The sequence below is a fragment of the Urocitellus parryii genome, chromosome X (assembly GCF_045843805.1).
Source record: "Urocitellus parryii isolate mUroPar1 chromosome X, mUroPar1.hap1, whole genome shotgun sequence".
NCBI lineage: Eukaryota > Metazoa > Chordata > Mammalia > Rodentia > Sciuridae > Urocitellus > Urocitellus parryii.
The window spans coordinates 34095942-34119152 of NC_135547.1; the positions used below are offsets into that span (position 1 = coordinate 34095942).

Genomic DNA, 23211 nt, shown 5'->3' on the forward strand with positions numbered 1-23211 from the left:
TGTAGATAGATATAGATCTTCTTCTTATATGCTATAATTTCAAATATGTTACTATTTTTATTTTAACTTGTTATGTGTGACAGCCGAATGCATTACACTCCATATTACACATATAGAGCACAATTTTTCATATCTCTGGTTGTACACAAAGTAGTCACACCATTTGTGTCTTCATACATGTACTTAGAGTAATGATGTCCACGTCATTTCACCATCTTTCCTACCCCCAAGCCCTCTCTTTTCTCTTCCTTCCCCTTTGCTCTATCTACAATTCATCTAATCCTCCCATGCTCCCCTCCAACCCCAATATGAATCAGCATCCTTATATCAGAGAAAACATTTGGCATTTGTTTTTTGGGGGATTGTCTAACTTCACGTAGCATTACATTCTCCAACTCCATCCATTTACCTGCAAATTCCATGATTTTATTCACTTTTAATGCTGAGTAATATTCCATTGTGTACATATACCACATTTTCTTTATCCATTCATCTACTGAAGAGCATCTAAGTTGGTTCCACAGTTTAGCTATTATGAATTGTGCTGCTATAAATACTGAGGTGATTGCATCCCTGTAGTATGCTGTTTTTAAGTCCTTTGGGCATAGATCAAGGAGTTGGATATCTGGGTCAAATGGTGGTTCCATTCCCAGTATTCCAAGGAATCTCCAAACTGCTTTCCATGTGGGCTGCACCAATTTACAGTCCCACCAGCAACGTATGAATGTGCCTTTTTCCCCACATCCTAGCCAAAACTTATTGTTGCTTGTATTCTTTTTTTAAAATATTTATTTTTTAGTTGTAGTTGAACACAATGCCTTTATTTTTATTTATTTTTATGTGGTGCTGAGGATCAAACCCAGGACCTCACACATGCTAGGCAGGCACTCTACTGCTAACCACAACCCCAGCCCTATTGCTTGTATTCTTTTTTTTTTTAATCTTCCACCAAGGAAAAAAATTTATTAAAGTATAGATTACCAGTTATTTCAAAATACATGAGAAAGACAAATATACAAAGGCAGTAACATAAAACTGATTTCTAACCTCAATACTTTTGAAGTACAAAACAATGATAACTACCCTGAAAAGTCAGTTTGTTGACAGAACTTGATCTTTAAGTTGGTCAAAAACCCCTTTCATTCAGTTTGTTTATATATATTACTCAGTTTTTCAGTTTCATCATATATCAGAACTTTGGTTTTTTGTGGGTTTTTTGTTGTTTTTTTTTTTAATGTGATCCCTTCTCAAGTATAGTTTTTTTTTTTTCTTGCAATTAATGTTAGCAACTTTAGGTAACTTGCCTAAATCACAAGAATTCAATATAACCACTACTCTAAATAGTTACCATTTGGAGTTACCTATACTAAGACTCACATGTTTAAAGTCAAAATATTAACAAGCAAACTATGGGAGTTGAGAACAGAATTAAGGAAAGACAATCTTATCTTTGACTACAGACCTGCTAAAACAAAATATCTATTACTTACTTTGGTACTATGGCTAGAGAAGCAGTTACTGCTAGACCACAGGTAGCTATGTAGCTGTCCATTTTATATTTACTTTTCTAAGGAATGACAGATTTTACCAATTAAGTTTCTTAACCTAAAAAGCAGGTACCTGGGCTGGGGATGTGGCTCAAGCGGTAGCGCACTCGCCTAGCATGCATGGGGTGCTGGGCTCGATCCTCAGCACCACATAAAAAAATAAAAATAAATAAAGATGTTGTGTCCACTGAAAAGTAAAAAATAAATATTAAAAAATTCTCTCTCTCTCTCTCTCTCTCTCTCTCTCTCAAAAAAAAAAAAGCAGGCACCTATAAACAACCCTGTACTTTAACTTCTTGAAATAAATTATTTTCTTAATTGGTTTATTAGCAGCCTTGTGTCTGGAAAACCAAGTAAATCTATTTTTTCCAAAATTAGAATGCTGACTCAGATGCTATCTTCCATTCATGAAGGTGGACCTTCACAAACTATATAATATAATAAATGCAAAAATAATTTCATCTATCAACACATAACACTGAGCCAGCAAAAAACAAAAACAAAAAACCCCACACTCATAAGATAACTCATAAGAAACTGGTTTGTACAAAAGAAGAAGGTATATATCCTCTTATATAAGAGAAATATATATGGTAATAAAAGTAATCTATAATAAACTTATAGAGATGATTCCGATTTACATGTTAAGTCTGCCTAAACTAATTGTCACTGAAAGACTGGAAATTTTCTTTTCCTCATGTCATGCCCATCATTATAATTAAGCTGGCCCTAGTTTCTTACAAATGTATTACTTCCTTGGATTTATCTACTATACCTTTACTGTACTGCAATTAACTTATACACTGGGCCTGCCCAGCCTGCCTATAAAGCCTTTCTTCCAAAATATACCAGATGTATTAAACAGAGGCATCATTTAGTAGAATTCTGTACTTCAAGACAGCATATGAAGAAACAGCAAGTGGTCCTCTGATGTAGATACCTCTCATTTCACATTATCACAGAAACCGTACAGTTTACCAACTACTCCTTCTTTACAGGAAACTCGGTAGCTGTAAAAATTTTGTTCAGTTTGAAACATTTCAATACCTATTAATTCCAAAGATCCGAACATCATGTAGTTGTGGCATTTGGGGAATAAGCACACTCAGAAGAGAAGCTGTGTTAGGATGAAGTAAGTTGAATCATACTTTGTTTAGAAACTTGTCAGAAAATATAGAATTGTTGGAGAAATTGTGAAAAACTTCCATGAAGATGTTAGGAGCCTTGCTTTACCTTGGTCAGGAGTTTCAAAAGGTGTTCCTTTTACTGCATGCAAAAATACATACATCCCCAGATTATGTATAATATTTGTTAAGGTCCAAGCAATAGGAACACTAAAGAAAGGAATGCTGAGTAAGACAATATGGAAGCATACACTAGTATGGCAGTATGTAAAAACGTGGATGTGTAACTGATATGATTCTGCAATCTGTATATGGGGTAAAAATGGGAGTTCATGTAACTGATATGATTCTGCAATCTGTATATGGGGTAAAAATGGGAGTTCATAATCCACTTGAATCAAATGTATAAAATATGATATGCCAAGAGCTTTGTAATGTTTTGAACAACTAATAATAAATAAATAAATAAATAAAAAGACAATATGGAGCAAGCCAACTCCTAATGCATATGTCAGCCACATACCCCAGTTGTTCATTACACAGGTATTTGGATTCACTTCACTGTGGGCAACTCCAACATTCATGTTTGCTCCACCTCCTGGTTCCCGGTGGCCAGCACTGCATAAGACCAGCCCAGTGGCAACCTCAGCTTACACTCATGCTTCGAAAGCCAAGTCTGCCCCAGCGAGGCACCTCAAGCCGTCACTGTCCTAGCGCACTCACCACCCTTGCTGGTATTCTTAATAGCTGAAATTCTGACTAGAGTGAGAAATCTTAGAGTAGTTTTGATTTGCATTTCTTTAATTGCTAGAGATGTTGAACATTTTTTCATATATTTGTTGATTGATTGTACATCATCTTCTGAGAAATGCCTGTTCACTTGCTTGGCCCATTTATTGATTGCATTAATTGTTTTCTTGGTGTGGGCCAAGGAACTGAACAAACACTTCTCAGAAGATGATGCTGTTGTTTTATATCTTATTTCATTTTATTTTAATGCTTTTATTACTCCACTATAGTTATACATAATAATTGGACATATATAATTGGACATTCATTTTGACATATATAAACATCATAGAATTTAATTTACTCCATTTTAGTACAGGTGCCTCCTCTTACCCTCTCCTCTACCCTATCCCTACTCTCAATCCTCTATTGGTCTACTTCTATTTCTTCCATTCTTTATCATTAATTGGAACATTATAGATACATATAAAGGTGGAAAGAACTGTAGTGTCTTTGTTCAGACACATAGCATCATTTTGTCAGTCATTTCCCTTTATGCTGTTATTAAATGAATAAACATTGATGTTATGCACTCTACGCTTATCAACACATAATTATGTTTTGCTTTTTTAAAAAAGTTCTCTTTTCAATCAATTAGGAGAAAAAGAGATAAACAAACCACGTATTTACAATTTTTCTTGTTACATATGCAGTTACCCTTGCTGGTGACCTTAATTTCTTCATGTAGATTTCTCATGTATCAACCCAGTGTCCCTTCAGCGGGAAGACTTCCTTTAGTTGTCTTATAAGACAGGTCTAATAGCAATAACTCTTCTCAGTTTTTGTCTACATGAGGATATCTTAAATTCTTCTTTATATTTTTTGCTAAAATGTTCTGTTTCATAAAATATTTTGTGATAATCAGAGTTGAATGTGCCTCATTTTTATTAAAATGACTACAACAGAAATGTTACCCTTTAAAGGGGTGAGTTTTATTATACTCACAAGGCTGTGGAACCATCCTCATTCTGTAATTTCAGGAAAGATTTATGAAAGCAAAAACAACTCCAGTGCCAATTAGAACTCATTCCACACTCACCTGCCCAGCTACTTGCAACTTTATATTATGGATTTGCCTATTCTGGATATTTCATATAATTTATAGGAGCATACAATGTGTGAGTTTTTGTTTCTGGTTCTTTCACTTAGCATAATGTTTTATGAAGGCTGATATATGATTCATATTTTCTTGCCAAATAATATTCTATTGAATGGGTATAATACATTATGTTCATCCATTCATCAGTTGATAGACATTTGACTTGTTTTGACTTCTTGGATTTGAGTTATTATGGATAATGTTGCTCTGAACATTCCTGTACCAATTTCTGTAGAGACCTAAGTTTTCAATTCTTTTGGGTGTGTATGTAGGAGTCTAGTTGCTAGGCAATAGGGAACTCCATGTTAAAAGGTTTGAAGAAACTTCCAGACCCTTTTCCAAAGAAGATACACCATATGCCTTCCTACCAGCAATGTGTAAGGGTTCCCAATTCTCCACATCCTTGGCTATGCATGTTATCATCTAGTTATTTTATTGTGAGTATATAAGTTAGTGTTAGAGATTATCTCATTTTGAACTTGACTTGCATTTCACTACTGATTGATGAAGTTACTGTCTTTCCATGTACCTATCGGCTATTTCCATATCTTTCATGGAATAGTGTCTATTCAAATATTTTGCCTTTCATTTGTGATTTTTTGCCTTTTGCTCTTGACTTTATATATGATGCATATAATTCCCTTGTCAGGTAAGATATTAGCAAATATTTTCTTCCATTCTGTGGGTTTGTCTTCTTCTTTAAAGATAGCACCCTCTGGAGCACAAAAGTGTTTAACATTGATGAAGTCTAATTTCTCTATTTTTCATTTTGTTCCTTGTGCTCCTAGTGTTATAACTGACAGTCCATTACCTAATCCAAAGTGATGAAAATTTCAAAATATGTTTTCTTCCAAGAAGATTATAGCTTTTGCTTTTATGTTATAATATTTGACCTATTTGAGTTATTTTTAGTTTTTTTAAATAAAGGTATGCAGCATGATGCTTTGCTGTACGTATGCTTACTGAAATGAGCAGTATGGTCAAATTAACACATCCAGTTCTCGGGAGAGTCACCTTGTATGTGCATGTGCATACACGTGTGTGCACATGCATGTGTTGAGGGCACCCGAAAGCCACACTTCTGGAATATTCCCACTATATAATACAATGGAATTAACTATAGTCATTATGCTGTACATTATTTCTCTAGACACTTTAACTCATATCTCCCCATGTCCCCTACATCTCTAAATTGGGTACCCGGCATTCTAGCCTCACTTTTCATATCTCTAAGATTTTTAGAATTCACACATAAGTGATATGATGCCCTATTTGTCTTCCTGTGTCTTCTTATTTCTCTTAGCATGATGTCCTCCAGGTTCATACATGTTGTTGCAAGTGCTATGATCTCGTTCTTTGTTAAAGCTAAATAAAGTCCATTGTGTATATCCCACATTTTCTGTAACTACTCACCTATTGACGGACATTAATGTTTCTGTATCTTGAATATTGTGAATAGTGCCTCAATGCATATGAGTGCAGGTCTCTCTCCCCACCCCCTCGAACACTGATTGCATGTGTGTGTGGTGGGGGGGGGGGTGTATACCCAGAAGAGGAACTATGGGATGATATGGTCATTCTATTTTAAGTATTTTGAAGAAACTTCATAATGTTTTCCATAATGGCCCTATTGGTTTACATTCCTACCATAGTGTATAAGGATTCACTTTTGTCCACACACTCCCCAATGCTTGCCATCACTCATCTTTTGGATAATAGCTATCCCAACATCCTGACAGATGGGAGGGGATATGTCATTATGGTTTTCATTTGCATTTCCTTGAGGATCAGTGATATTGAGCATTTTACAAATGTTAACCATTTTGATGTCTTCTTTGGGAAAATGACTATTCAGATCAACTGCCCATTTTTCCATCAGGTTGTGGGTTTTTTTTCCTTTTGGGTTTTGTGAGTCATATATGTGTGTGTATGCCTACATATATATATATGCACATATGTATGACATTTACCCATAATGAGGGATACAACACTATAAAATATCTACTTGATTTATAGAGACCAAAATCTGAGGAACATTTGTAGGAATAGATACTACTAGTATGTAGAAAAATGGGAAAAGAACATGAAATTCGACCAGACTGAATTTATTTGGGCTCACTAAGCAGAGAATGTGCTTTTAAAGGTGTATCTTGAAGAATGAAAAAGTGTTTAACAGTTTGGTTGATTGGTTAGCTAAAACATAGATCAGGAGATTATCCAGGCCTGGGGTTGTGGCTCAGTGGCAGAGTGCTTGCCTCGAACATGTGAGGCACTGAATTCAATCTTAATCGGCCCATAAAAATAAGTAAGGAAAATAAAGATATTGTGTCTATAACTAAAAAGTATTTTTAAAAAATACATGTTATCCACAGTAAACAAGGTAAAAATGGCATCCTTGCCTTGGTTTAGAATTTGAAGGCTTAGGAAGATTGGTTTGAAATGTTGGGGAGAGTAGATTTGTCATTTGAGAAGTGCTTACCCAGGGCCCAAAAGACATACATTTCACAGAACCTGTGAGAAATAAACCTATTAGGAGCCCCAGCAGACTTGAAGGGCTCTATCAGCATTCTTCTCTGTAGTCCAGATCTTACAAGAACTACAATCACTAAGTTGGAAAAGGTCAAGGCAATGGATCCCAGGGTGGCAGAGGCCAAGCGACAACACTCCACCAGATGAGCAAATAATTGTGTAAGCCAATTTCTTATTTTAAAAAAATAATATAGACAGCTAGGGATATAGCTCAGTTGGTAGAGTGCTGGCCTCACACACTCAAGGCCCTGGGTTCAATCCCCAGCACCATGAAAACGAAAAAATAATGATATAGAGCCAGGTGTGATGGCACACACCTGGAATCTCATCAACTCAGGTGACTGAAGCAGAAAGATTACAAGTTTGAGGCCAGCGTCAGCAACTTAGCAAGGCCTTAAGCAACTTAGCAAGACCCTGACTCAAAATAACAAAAATAGTCTATTGATGTGGCTCATTGGTTAAGTGCCCCTGGGTTCAATTCTCAGGATAAAAAATAAATTTACGTTTATATGCTCTGTTTCTCTTGAGAACCCTAGTATAATCCAAATAATCAGAATAAGGTAACAAATTGTGCTCTGAATAATGCATGGTTTTCCAATGAAGCACACAAAAAATTTTCCCTACAACGATTACAATTTATTTAAGAAACAATGCTATAGTTTGAATGTTTTGTGCCCCCACAGTAAACTAAATCCCCAATGTTACAGTGTTAAGAGTTCTGGTCTTGGGGAGTTGCTTAGGTTATGAGGCTTCTGCCCTCATGAATGGGATTAATAAACTTATAAAAGAGGCTTGATGGTAAGTAAAAAAGGCCCTTTTTACTATGTGAAGATCCAGCAAGAAGGTGTCATCTTCAAAGCAGGAAACAAGTCTTCATCAAGCACCAAGTCAAACCGCAGCTTGATTTTTGGACTGCCTACCTTCTAGAAGTGTGAGCAATCTCTGTTGTTTATAAATTACCCATTCTAGGACATTCCCTATAGCAGCCAGAATGGAATAAGACTTTTGCACCAGATATGTTTTGCTTTATCAAACATCCCCACTAGAGGGAGGCATCTGCTTAGATCACAGGCGTTGTCTTGAGATTCTCATAATCTTGCCTTTGATAAAGCTGAAATAAAAGGATATCCCTTTTTATTCCAGAACAATACATTCTTTGACACTCTCCATATATATTCCTGTTGAATTTCCATGCTACTACAAGATCAATTTAGGCTTCAGAAGACAGAAATGAAAGAATGTCTTCCTATCTTTACGCAGGGTAAATTGTGGAAGCTCATTTCTCAATGGCATTCATGTTTGAGAGGTTATCCTTCTTAGGGAGGGAGGGGTGGTGCTCAGGTTTCTGAACAAGGCCCTCAGCCCCAGGGGCTCTGGAGGGGCAATAAGACCCTTTGGGAAAAAATAAATTGCTGTCTGGTTTGCCAGATGTTAAAGCATTAGGTGCCCCAACATAGTTGACAATAGGGGGTGTCCTTGAAGCAGATGTAGTGGAATGTTCTTTTCTGTGTAACAGGGCAGCAGAATGTCTTCATTGGGCCTGACACATACTTCCAGGGACCCTTAGAAATTGATGATGTGTCTACTATTTATCCCTTCTAAGTAGAGTCAAACTGACAGGAATTTCTATTTCGGTTTTTAGTTTGTTTCTTTGTTTGATTGTTCTGTTTTTTGTGATGTTGAGGATTGAACCCAAGGCCTCACACTTGCTAGGCAAGGGTTTTACCACTGAGCTACATCCCCAGCCCTCTTGCTGCAATTTCTAAAGACCTACAATCCCTAATCTATTTAAAGACCCTACTGCATTTAGTGCAAAGTTTCTGAGGCCAGGACCCCAAAGATGTCTCTCACAAAGTGAATAAATACAGCCAATAGAACTGGGCCCAGTGGCATATACCAGTACTCTCAGCTACTCAGGAAGCTGGAGCACAGGAACACTTGGGCCCAGGAGTTCAAGGCCTGCCTGGGCAACCTAGCAAAAACCTTCTCTTTAAAAACAACTACAAAAAGATGGGAGACAGAAACTCACTCCCAAGGTTGAGCTCAAAGACATCCCGCCCCCTCACTGAAGAGAGGCTGCAACACAGCCTAAGTTTGTTTGGGTTCTTATGGCCCAGCACAGAGCCTACTAGAGTCTATTTATGGGGAATCTTGGGTGGAGTGGCCTATCCAGATAGGGTGCCTCTGTAAACAAGAGCTGGGCATCAGAGTGCTGGTCCCATTCATGGGGAGCAACCACATCGATATGTTCTAAAGCAGTTGGCATCATATCTGAATTCTCAATGAAATGTTGGAAAGCAGCTAGGAATTTAGTGGTGCTTCCCTTTTGGAAGTTCTCTTGCGATTCATGGCTTAGTGTAGCCTCCTTTGGGTTGGAAAGAGTTGAGGGGTTCATTGGGACTATGATGTTTGTAAAATTTAGAGACCCACTGAACTATTACAATATTGTGTAATACAAGGTTGGCCTCCTGACTTCATTAAGAAGACTCCTGTAGGGCAAGAATTAACATCAAAAATCATGTTTCTGAACAAGGCTCTCAGCCCCAGGGGCTCTGGAGGGGAGGGGCAATAAGACCCTTTGGGAAAAAATAAATTGCTGTCTGGTTTGCCAGATATTAAAGCATTAGGTGCTCCAACATAGTTGACAATAGGGGGTATCCTTGTACTCATCACAAGGCTGAGTTTCTATCCCCCCATCTCTATCCGCATTGCAAGTGCATAATCAGCCTCCCTTGGAGGATGACTCGGGGGGTTCTAGCCACAGAAAATTTGCACTGAGTCCAGTATGGCTGTTAACAGATTATGGATTTTAGAATCTGTAGAAATTCCTGTCAGTTGGTGCATCTTAGCAGGAGTAAGCTGTCATTCTGAACCAACCAGTTATGTCCCTTTCGGTGTCCCCATTGGACACCAATTTTGAGGAAATTGTGTATTTCAACAATTAATTAAGTTTTATTCTCCATCTCTTTCTCCTTATGTCCCCATGATAAATTAATCTTTCTAATGTTTAACCAAAAAAAAATTAGGGATGCTCTGTTTGCCCACCTTCTACGCAACCACTTTCCTCTCTAGGGTGTTCTATTCCAGTCAATCAGGAGCATCAACAGATCAAGTATCCTTGTTAGACTCTAGAAGTGCTAGGTTGCTTTGCTTTGTTCAAGAGAATTTATTCTGATAATGGCAACAGCAACACTTTATGAGAGACACCATAAGCAGGCTTGCTTCAAGTGGAGATAGTCCTTCACAGATTGGGCAATGAGGCGTCAAGGAGGGTGGATCAGATTATAAGATTGTTGCTTCCAACCTAGGTGATGCTCTTAGCTGGTTTTGCTGACATTAATTTTTGTAGCAAGAGAAGAAGACTTCCCCTTGTGACCACTAAGTGAATGGGTCATATCCAAACTATTTACATCCTAACCCCAACAAGGGGAATAAGCTTATAACCAAAAATCAATGCTGCCACTCAGAGGGAAATATGATGAAGGCCTGCCATCTCTATATTGTGAACCTCCTCCTGCTTCTGCCTTCTTCATTCTTCTACCCTATATGTTATTGAGGGTCTAACCCCTGGCCTGTGGTGTCAAAGAACTTGATGACTCAAACTAAGAGCTAAAATATTTCCTTCCCCTCCTCTCCCAAGACCCCTTGGGAAATTGGCAAAGTGTCAAAGAAATATAAATGTCTATCTAGGGTCCCTGAACTCTGTTGAAAGCAGCAGCTCATCAACATGTTAAAGTCCTAGTCTCATGCTTGGTAGGGATTGGGGCCTTGCCAAATGATCCTACCACCAATGAACTAGTGGGGGATGATCCAAACCAGATGAGGTCAATTGGGACACTGTAAGAGGGTGTTGGCTGCTTACTATCAAACAGGAAGAAGTCAGAGGCCCCCAATTACAAGAAGGATCACTTGACACCACCAGGAGATCATCAGGTAAGTGTCCAAAGAGAGAAGAAAAAAAATAGTTATCAATAAATACAAGCCAGTCTACAGATTTTTTCTTTAAAAAAAATAAAGATGTCCAGGTGTGGTGGCACAAACCTGTAATCCCAGCTACTGGGGAGGCTAAGGCAGGAAGATCACTTGAGCTCAGGAATTCAAGCCAGTCTCAGCAACATAGATGTTGAGTACTGGAGGAAGTTACCCCTCCCCCAGACTCCTTGACTACCTGGAAAGCCCTTTGGAATTAACTCCATGAACAAAAGTGGGATTTCATAGACTATGCAGATGGCCCTGATAACCATCATACATGACAGAGGTTAATGGAAAGTTACTTCTTCCTATCTCTTTGAAAGAATATTCCTAATAAAGTACAGGACCTCAAAACCAATACATTTCAAATTTCAGTCTCAGAACTGGAGGCTCTAGTCAACAAATGAGCCTCATTTTTATTATAAACTGACATGTATTCTCAACTAGTAGGTGAGGGTAGGGGGGCAGAGAGAGAGAGGGGGGCCAACCCATAGGCCAATATTTTATTGGGCATTACCCAAGCAGGTTTCCTGGGTAGTGTTGTGATTATTGTATTTAAAGGAATGAAGCACAAGTTTTGTGGGGGTCATGCTATAATTAAGTAGTGGTCACTATGGCATATATGCACAGTCCATGTGGAGTAGGGGGTAAGAGGGATGAGTCAAGGAGGTCATAATCTAGCTGTCCTATAGGAAGTTGGCCACCATGATGCAGTTTATGAGGTAAATATTCATATCAACCACATTAGAAACTTGGAGGAAATATAGTATTGAAAACTGTTATTAAGGATGATGAAGCCTTATTTTTAGTATAAGAAACATATTTAAAGTGGATGATGAGGCAGCATAAAATTGTAAGAATTCTCTATATTTGCCTTCCAAAATCGGTCTCTTATTCTCTAGTTGAGAAGGTGAGGAAACACTACCTTGCCAAGCTTACACCCTTTTCCTGCTAGATAACATCCCATGTGGAGAAGGGGGACACTACCTCACAACATCAACTCTGACATGATATGATTTTATAATACCAAGGAATTTAAAAGCGAAAAACTATGTTTTTCCTGCAGGAAAAAAAAATATACAAATGTTCATTATCTTAGTAAAGAACACCATGAAATGCAGCTAAGATAAATTTGTTGAGTGGTTGTAAGCAGGAGGGCAGAAATGTGTACTTGAATTCAAAGGAAAGAGAGTATCCTGAGAACTGTGCTTAATTAGAACAGATCCCAGAAAGGCTGTCCAGAGAATGAAAATCAATGAAGCACGATGGCAAGGAAATAGAATTGCTGTTACAAATTATACAACAAAGCTACATAAACTGAACAGTCAACAAATATGGCATTCATTCATGAGATCTTCCTGATGCTAGATATACTTAAATGATAAATTAAACCAAAAAATGAAATTGTGCAGCTCCATCCATGGAGCACAATTCACAATAACTAAATTGTGGAACCAACCTGAATGCCCTTCAATGGATGAATGGATAAAGAAACTGGTATATATACACAATGGAATATTACTCAGCATTAAGAGAATGAAATTATGGCATTTGAAGGTAAATGGATGGAATTGGAGAATATCATGCTAAGTGAAGTAAGTCAATCCCAAAAAACAAAGGCTGGATGTTTTCTCTGATGTGTGGATGCTGATCCATAATGGGGGTGGGGTGGGGGAGCATGGAGGAACTTTGGATAGGGCAAAGGGGAGGAAAGTGGAGGGAGGGGATATGGGGGTAGGAAAGGTGGTGGAATGAGATGGACATCATTACCCTAGGTACATGTATGAAGATACGAATGGTGACTCTACTTTGTGTACAACCAGAAAAATGAAAAATTGTGCTCCACTTGTGTACTATGAACTGAAATGCATTCTGCTTTCATGTATAACAAATTAGAACAAATTAATTTTAAATATGAAATTGTCATTCTACTTTTCCTTTATAGGAGATTATGCTTAGTGAAGCTAGCCAATCCCTAAAAAACAAATACCAAATGTCTTCTTTGATATAATGAGAGCAACTAAGAACAGAGCAGGGAGGAAGAGCAGGAAGAAAAGATTAACATTAAACAGAGACATGAGGTGGGAGGGAAAGGGAGAAAAAAAGGGAAATTGCATGGAAATGGAGGGAGACCCTCATTGTTATACAAAATTACATATAAGAGGTTGTGAGGGGAATGGGATAACAAACATGGAGGGAAATGAATTACAGTAGATGGGGTAGAGAGAGAAGATGGGAGGGGAGGGGAGGGGGGATAGTAGAGGATAGGAAAGGTAGCAGAATACAACAGTCACTAATATGGCAGTATGTAAAAATGTGGATGTGTAACTGATGTGATTCTGCAATCTGTATTTGGGGTAAAAATGGGAGTTCATAACCCACTTGATTCTAATGTATGAAATATGATATGTCAAGAGCTTTGTAATGTTGTGAACAACTAATAATAAAAATTAAAAAAAATTTAAAAGTTAAAAAAATTTTAAAAAAGAAATATACATGGATGAATCATTTCCCCATATGGTGGGCTGGGTAAGTGATTTTTTATTAGAAAGTTAGTTCATAGTTAATGGGAACTATGTTTACCTTTAAACATTTTTAAAAACACTGATGGTAATTAAGTAAATATACAGGGAAAAGGCACTTTTTAATGCACCATATCAAAGCCCAGGGTTGGAGCTGGGGCTCAGTGGTTGGCACTTGCCTGGCATGTGTGAGGCACTGGGTTCATTTCTCAGCACTGCATATAAATAAAGGTCTATGGGCTGGGGTTGTAGCTCAATGGTAGAGTGCCTGTCATGTGTGAGGCACTGGGTTCGATCCCCAGCACCACATAAAAATAAACAAAATAAAGATATTGTGTCCAACTATAACTAAAAAATATTTTTTTAAATCCAATTAGATTGTGGTAATACTTTGTGGTAATTTCTTAGGGCACCTCTAGGAAATTGATATAATTGCTCTTATACAACATTATGGATTCCCTTTTGCCTTCTATATGAATTCCATATTCTCCATGGAGTTTCCACTTATTGACATACTATACTGAGAAAAGAACATAAGACAATGAGATGACAAAGAAAATAAAGTGTCAGCAGTCATATTCTCTAACATTAACCTGTACACAACTACACAGTTGTCCACACATGAAAGATCACCAATGACTAGAAAAATGCCCCAAACTGTAGTCAAAGTTTTGCCTTTGATCAACCAATTCTCAAGTCAAGCAATTCAAAAATCTTTTCATAGAGTTTGGGGTTTAGACATTTATTTCAGATTCGTTTCATAAGTTAGAACAAGCAATGATTCTGGATCATGAGGTCCTTCAACAAAGGTGGTATTAGATAAGGAGGTCCTCAAACAAAGGTAGTAGTGGTAAGGCTGGTTTCCCATTTATTCCAGATAAACAAGTTGGACAAGGAGAAACTCTTCTGCTTTCCATCTGCCAGTAGATGCAATGTAAGAAATCCTGGAAGCAATGATGAACCTGTGGATCCAGATTCCTATAACATAAGTGATAAAAAAACATGCTTGAATGTTGGAATTGTTTCAATAATATACAGAGCCCAGTATACATAACAGTGAATGTTTGTGATCATTTTTAAGGTTATATGCTTTTATTAATTTATCAATAGTAAAAGAAATACTAGTAATTGTAAAAGAATTATACTGATAAGCATTTCAAGCTCTTCACAATAACTACTTTTGCTAAAAATTTAATGCAAGGAAAGTTGGCATCCTCAAAGGCCTTGTTAAATACTATTCTAAAATAATGAAAAATTATAAGGCTGGGGATGTAGCTCAGTGATAGAGTGCTAGCCTAGCATGTGCAAGGTTCTGAGTATAATCCCTGGTACCACAGTAAATCAATTGAAAAATTAGACTTTTTCTTGGTACCAGAGAATGAATCCAAGGACACTTAATCACTGAGCCACATCCCCAGCCCTTTTTATATTTTATTTTGAGCAGCGTGTTTCTAGGGCCTCACTAACTGCTGAGGCTGGTTTTACTCACGATCCTCCTGCCTCAGCTTCCCAAATCGCTGGGATTACAGGTGTGTGTCACTGCACCTGGCTCTGAGAAATTAGACTTTATGATAAATATGCACAAAGATGAATTCTATGTGGCCTGAGCCTTGTACATACAATGTTTTAAGATGAATCTTCATTTTCTATATATTCCCATTTTCTATATATTCCCAATATATAAGCTGTCCTGGGGAAAATACTTGAGCAGTTCTGAAGTGTAGACTACCTGGTGAAATTTTTAAGTATGCATGGGAGCTTTAATCAAACTGAATATAGGTAGAAATGTAAAGTTTACAGGTTTGACCTTATTGTAGTTATATTACAGAGGTCCTCAAAAGCTTTGAGGATCATTTAGATGAGTGAAGATTTTCTTCATGAAAGGAAATATAGTTGTGATGATTAATTTTATGTGTCAAATTGACTGAGCTGTGAGGTTCCCAGGCATTCGTTTTAAGTGTGTGTGTGTGTGTGTGTGTGTATCTCGAATTTCTTTGTTTTTGTCCCTCTTATTTCCTTATCAGGTGATTTAAGATGTACTTATACTTTGTATCATAGTATTTAAGTATTATTCATGTTAAATCATGGTATTCAAATTATGGAACATCAAGGAAAAGAGTAAATATGACTGAAAGATTTTACCTCCTTTTTTGTGAAAGAATTTCATGTTTTTTGTTTATAAAGAGAATATTTATACAATTTTAGGTAGAATTATGACCTTGTTATTATCTTTATTTGGAAATTAAATATTAAAGATATGTATATAGGTACCAAATTAATAAGGGATGGACTTGGGATGCTTAATTTTATGTAAACTTGACTTGGCTATAGAATACCAGGATATGTGGTTATACATTATTCTGAGTATTTTGGGATGAAATCAACATTTAAATTAGTATACTGAGTAAAGCAGATTGTTCTCCCTAATGTGGGGTGGGCCTCGTCTAATCAATTGAAGGTCTAAATAGAAAAACAAAAAAAAAAAAGATTCTCCCCTAGTACGAGAAAGTCCTGCAGTCCTGACTGCCTTCAAACTGGGGCATCAGCTTTTCTCCAACCTCTGGTCTCAAACTGAAACATTGGCTCATCCTGGGTCTAGGCCATTCAGACCTTCAGATGGGAACTACACTATTGGCTTTCCTGATTCTCAGGCATATTAAAGCCAGTCTGGAACTAAAGCATCCAGGATTTCCTAGGCCTCTAGCTTCCTGAGTCACTTTGCAGATCTTAGCATTTGACCTTAACCTTATCTCATATGTGAGAGTGTGTGTGTGTGTGTGTGTGTGTGTGTGTGTGTGTGTATGTATTCTCTCATCAGGTAACTTAAGATGCACTGACTATATCATAGTATTTAAGTATTATTTACTTTACAGCATGGTCTTTAAATTATGGAACAACACACACACACAAACACACACACACACACACACACACACACACGTATCCTATTGGTTCTGTTTCTCTGAATAAACCTGACAGTTACAACAGCAGGCCTGACTTTTCAAATAATCACAATATCTTGCTCTTAAAAACACTTTACTTGTGTAATATATTCTGTCACAAAATATCTAGTGCAGTTTAATAAACTAATACTTGAGTCTTTTCCCTACATGGAAATGATTTGCCTTGGAAAATCAAATTTGTAGAGTTATTTAAAGTTAAAGGGGGGCTGGCGATATAGCTCAGTTGGTAGAGTGCTTGCCTCGAATGCACAAGGCCTTGGGTTCAATCCCCAGCACTACAAATAAATAAAGTTAAAGGTAAAATTGCCAGAAAGCCTGGTTCTCATCATATATTCCTTTACATCATGTCAGAATACCTGGGTTTGGTGTTACTGGAATTCTGTTCCAAGTTCTTCGATTTTTCTTTCTTTTTTGGCATCGCTTCTTGTTTTTATATTTAGGCTTTAAATTCTTCATTCTGCAATAATCATCACCATAAATGCATAGTTAACAATGTAGTTTCCAAGGGCTGGGGCTATAGCTCAGTGGCAGAGCACTTGCTTAGCACGCGTGAGGCACTGGGTTCAATCCTCAGCACCACATAAAAATAAACAAATAAAATAAAGACATTCTGTCCATCTACAACTACAAATTTTTTCAGTTGTAGTTGGACACAATATCTTTATTTTATTTATTTTTATGTGGTGCTGAGGATCAAACCTAGTGCCTTGCACGTGCTAGGTGAGCACTATACTGCTGAGCCACAGCCCCAGGCCCCCAAAATTTTTTTTAAATAGTGTAGTTTCCAGAAAACTTTAGACAAAATAATAGGTGAAATAAATGGAACATTTTTCATTTCATGAGTTCTCAGGACTATAGCCATGACACTTAGAGCGAACACTATTTAAGTTCAATTAAAGAGAGATATTGTTAACATCTTCCTTGCCCTTGGTTGTCAATGTTACCTTTTGATTCTAGAAGGCTACACACAAATCCCAAAGATGTTCCTTCTGTTTCTCCTTGATACATCTCCTTGTCTCAAATTGACTTTTGAGTATGTGGAACAACAAGTGTTTCCAGCTTTTCAGTGTTGGTGAGCCAGGGGAGATCTGGCCCTGACAAAGCCATCAGATATCCTTGTCCTCTTCAACCCCATCCTCTCTACCCACAAACCCCTCAATAAAATGATTTGATGTCCCCCAAAGTGCTTTCACTATTGATTCAGTTAAATATATATCTGACCTTTAGAAATTATAAGTCTTTCAAATCCAAGTCTGAAGGAAGAGTGGGTAAAGCAAACTGGTTAATAAATATTTGGACTCAAATTTGAAATACTCTTGTTTTATTCATTAATACTGAAGTCCCTGAGAAATGTTTCATATTAGCTGATCCAAGTCTTCTGTACTCTCTTACTTAGTATAAATTTTAAACCCACCTCAGGGCATTCATGGTCAGCGAATGACCTTGTGTGCTAGTTCACTGAAAAGATGGTGTCCTCCAATGTAAGTTTGTCTGGCTTTACTACTATACATGGGATCTGATACTGAGATCAGAACTTAGAACTACTGCCAAGTGTGGTGGTTCACACCTGTAATCCCAGTGACTTGGGAATCTGAGGCAGGAGGATCACAAGCTCAAAGCCAGCCTCAGCAACTTGGCAGGACCCTCTCTCAAAATAAAAAAATAAAAAGGGTTGTGGATGTATCTGAGTGATTAAGTACCCCTGGGTTCAATCCTTGGTACCAAAAAATTTTTAAAAAGGTCTTCTAAAAAAGAAAGGAAAGGATATGTGATAAGATTAAATTATCTGAAAACCAAATATATCTAATACTAATATAGCCTTACCTTTTGAAAATTGTACTCCTTTTTGTTTAATACTTCTCTCAATGTTTGCTAGTTGACACAAGACTCTCTTGAAAATTGAAAAAATATATATTAGGAAATTTATCATTTTTCAGGCTAGAATTTTTTTTCAGTGCTGGGGATTGAATCCAGTGGTGCTGCTCTAACACTAGCTATATCCCCAACCCTTTTATCTTTTTGTTTTAAAACAGGACCTTGCTAAGTCACTGAAGTTGGCCTCAAACTTGTGATCTTCCTGCCTCAGCCCCCTGAGTTGCTGGGATTACAGGTGTACACCCCTATACTTGAGAGGTTGAGACAGGAGGATTTCAAGTGTGAGATCAACTTCAGCAACTTAGCAAGGCCCTGTCTCAAAATAAAATATAAAAAGGTCTGGGGATGTGACTCAATAGTTCAGTGCCCCTGGGTACCAAATTTTATATTATATATATATATATATATATATATATATATATATATATATATACACACACACACACACACCTTTGTGGCTAGGGCAAAGTAGCTAAGGAGGAAAACAGTGAGTGATGATGGAAGTATAACCAGATCTTATTGATTGTTGGCTGTGGTGTATTGTTATTTTAAATTCTAATTTAAAGAAAAAACATTAGAGAGTTTTAGGCAGGGAACTGAAATGATTTGAACAATAGATGACACTGGACTCACATATGTGTAAAACTAAAAGAAACACCAAGCCACTTGAGTTTGGATATTGAAAACTAAGAATGGTTTCTTTAAAATTCTTGAATTTTTGTGTGTAGGTCAACATGTACTTTTATAAAATAAAATTTCCACACCATTCTTCAGCTTCTTGGTCATAATATTTTAAGAAACACTTATTTATTTGACTCTCCTATTAGCTGAAGAAACTGAAACTAAGTAAAATGATTGGCTCAATATCAGAGATGACAAGTTGATGAGGTCATAATGGCTTTATGATGCTGACCACCCTCTTATCACCTGGCCCCTTACCTCACCTTACACTAATGGTTTTAACAGAACAGAATCATAAGGACATGGCACAAAGTAAAGTACTAAAGGCCAGTAATGGCTGAACCTTAGGCCAGCTAACCCAAGTCATCAAGAGTGTGAAGAGTGTGTGTCAACCTTGTGATCCATAAGAAAGTATAAACCAATATAAAAATTTGAAGGTAGTTCCCTCATCAAACTAACTAAGCTTTCAAAAATCATCTACAATAAGTATATGTTGCAATTAAAATCACAAAAGAATGGTATTATCATAAATAAGCTACTCACTTTTAAATATTACTTTAAGCCTGTTCTGTGTGTGCTATGGAGAAGAGAATATGTTACAGGAATTGGACAGCTCTAGGTTTCTCCCCTTAAAGACATGACAAATGAGTTCATGCTTGATCCCTCACAATAGCTATTTCAGTTAGGTATAAGTAAAACTACTTACCTAGAAGAGAGTACATTTCACAAGTCTCAGATCAGCCTTCAGAGAGTACAATGTAGGATGATAGAGGACCTTTCACCAGCAATTCATAGGACACACAGATCACCTCAATTCTTTCCTAGCTCTAAGGCTTCATCAGGCTACTGTGATAGCATTTAAAGGTCTTAGGGTACTGAAATAACCCTGTCTTTCTTTGCTCTGTGTTGAGCACTAAGAACAAAGCTAAAGGGGCTGGGGTTGTGGCTCAGTGATAGAGCACTTGCCTAGTACTTGTGAGGCCCTGGGTTCAATCCTCAGCACCACATAAAAAAAGAAATAAAACAAAGATATTGTGTACAAGTAAAAGAAGTAAATATTAAAATGTTTTTTTAGAAAAGAACAAAGCTAAGGTACTGATTGAAGCCTAATGGACACACTATTCCTACCAACCCTCCATGGAAGCAGTACAAAGTGGATTAAGACACATCAGAAAGTCTTGCTTCTAAAAATCAAGGAATTCATCTCTAGTTAAATAATGGCTTTGAGCTTAAGCTGGTTTGGGAGTGCTGGAACTTACCAACTTAAGTTGACCTTTCCCATTGCACAGAGAAGATTCTCACAATCATCATCATAATAATAATTAACAGCTATTGAGTATACATGGATACAATGCCTATACCAACAAAGAAAGTCCAGTGAGAGACCTACCTTTAAAGAGGAGCCTATTGTATAGAAGTGGTACAACAATCAAAAATACAACTGAGAATTGTATCACATACCTATAGGATGCTGTGAAATCAGCATCCAGCTTTCCTATGCGCTTGAAGTGAGTCCAAACTTCTGCCGGGTAGCACTAGCTATAAATCACACTGTGGTGTGCTTACAATGTACTGTGACCTGAAAAATAAAACAAGTATTATTGAATACCTGAGCCACAGATGTAAACTAATTTTCCAAAGTATAAATTCAGCATTTTTCAAAAAGCCCAGTATTTTTTTTAACTATTTAACCACCACCACCACTCAGAACCCTACTTGCCACTACAGACCCTCAGGAGAAATAACCTCAGTCCCACAGTGATCTGGGTTTTATAGCAAGGAGTTCATTGTGATGTAATCCATTGTGACCACTTAGTGACTTCATGCTGTATTCTCCAGGCCTTCAGGTTTATGGTCAAAGACACTGATCAGCCTTTTCTGCTCACTTAAGTCATTGTCCCTAAAGTCAATGAAATAAATAGCCTGTTGACCCTACATCTACAAATACAGATATGCCCTCCCACTCATAGCTTATTGATCCCAATAATAGTTACCATCCTGGCACCAGGTATCAAACAAGTTTGGGTTTTGTACAGTACTGTTACTACAGCAGCTGTAAATGATGGGCTGAAGGGGCATCTCAGTGGTAGAATACTTCCCTAACATTCAGGAGGCCCTAGGTTTCACCCCTAGCACCACACTCACACACACTCACACACACACAAACACACACACACACACACACACACACACACACACACACCACAGTAAGCTACATAAGTGAGAGGCTAATGGAAGGATCTGCTTATACATGCATTCCAAAAAGATTCATTTTATAGAAACACACACTTACTACATGTGGCTATAGCCTCAATTTGTTCAGAGTATCCAGGGCCTTAAGCCATGCCCTCATAGTGTGAACCTTCGTGGAAATTTTGACCTTATCCTGGCCAATCTCCACTGCCAAACAATAACAACAAACAGCATCTCTTCAGAAGAACATTGCTATTTATCAATAATAAATTTAAAGGAGAAAATCAGTAGGCAGTACAGGCAGTGCCTGTCATTGCAACTTTCTTCCTCAGATCTCCAACTTTTTCGCCTACCTCAGGTCTTTCCTCTAGTGTAGCCTTCTCAGTCAGGCCTTCAATGTACAATTTACTTGAAGGTACAAATTTCACACTCTCACCTCAGGGTCCCCTTTCCCTGCTTAGTCTGCTATATAGCTCATGTATATCCATCATGATGTCGATATCTTATTGGTTGTATTGGTATCTTATTGACTATTTTCTTAGTCTCCCTTACTGGAACATGAAGCCCATTTGAGTAGTGACTCTTTTGTTTCTTTTATGGCTCTACTTTCAGCATGAAGAAGATATCTCACACACAGTAGGTTAGTAAATGTTTGTTGAAGGAATTAATGAAAGTCACATTTGGCCAAAAACCTAAATGTTCATATCATTCCCAGATATGACCTTATTAACACTATAGTGTGCTTCTTTTTCTTTCTTTTTTTTTTTTTTCTAGGGATTGAACCCAGGGCCTTGTGCATACGAGGCAAGCACTCTACCAATGGAGCTATATCCCCAGCCCTACAGTGTGCTTCTTTCAGAATTTCCTTCCACATATTTACACTCTGGTATGAGTTATCATTAAAAATTAATAGCATACTCCTCAAAAAGTGTTGAATAATTTTACAATTCTTGAAAAGAATTATCTGACTCTAGTCCTACATGGAGACATACCCAACCAACACCCCCAGCCCTACTTTTTTATTTATTTATTTTTTTTTTTTTTAAAGAGAGAGTGAGAGAGGAGAGAGAGAGAGAGAGGGAGAATTTTTAATATTTATTTTTTAGTTCTCGGCGGACACAACATCCTTGTTGGTATGTGGTGCTGAGGATCGAACCCGGGCCGCACGCATGCCAGGCGAGCGAGCTACCGCTGAGCCACATCTCCAGCCCCTACTTTTTTATTTTTGAGAGAGAGTCTTGCTATATTGCTCAGGCTAGCCTTGAACTTTTGATCCTCCTGCCTCAGCCTCATAAGTAGCTGAAATTACAGGTGACTTCCATCATGACCCGCTAATAATTGACTCTTTCAGTTTTGTTATTTTCATTCATATTTCTCAGTAATGTATCCAAATTATTACTCTCAACTGTTCTTGTTCACTCCTTATCATAGATACTTTAAAACAAAGCCAATAAAACAACATATGGAAAATTCCACGTACCCACCAAGCTTCAACAGTAATGAATATTCAACCAATTATGTTTCATTTGCTATTTTTCATTGGTGTGTTTCAAAGTATATTCCAAGTTTCATATGCCTTCATGTATGAAATCTAAAAGACTATGCAATCCATAGTGTCTATTATAACTGTCAGATCAAGCAAGGCAGGCAGCGACCAAAGGAGGCAGATTTAAAAGGGCCGCTGAACGAGGCTTTATTGAGATACCACTCCAGGGCGGAACTCGATCAGACCCACAGAGGGGACAGGGGAAGGGTCTTAGGAGAAACCGCATGGAAGCCCGACCGGACTGGACTTTTATGGGGCTTACAGCAGGAAGGGAAGGGCTTGGGACAGGAAAAGGTGTTTTTAGGGTCCCTTGTCTCGTTGGAGTTGGTCAGGGGAGTTGGCTGAACTCCAGGATTGGCCAGAGGGTCCTG

The 23211-nt window shown here is 37.6% G+C and overlaps 1 pseudogene; it reads right to left on the reverse strand.

Moving 5' to 3' along the window:
• Positions 1-2587: 2587 nt before the first annotated feature.
• On the reverse strand, positions 2588-3255 carry LOC113177846 (ORM1-like protein 1; annotated as a pseudogene).
• Positions 3256-23211: the final 19956 nt, after the last annotated feature.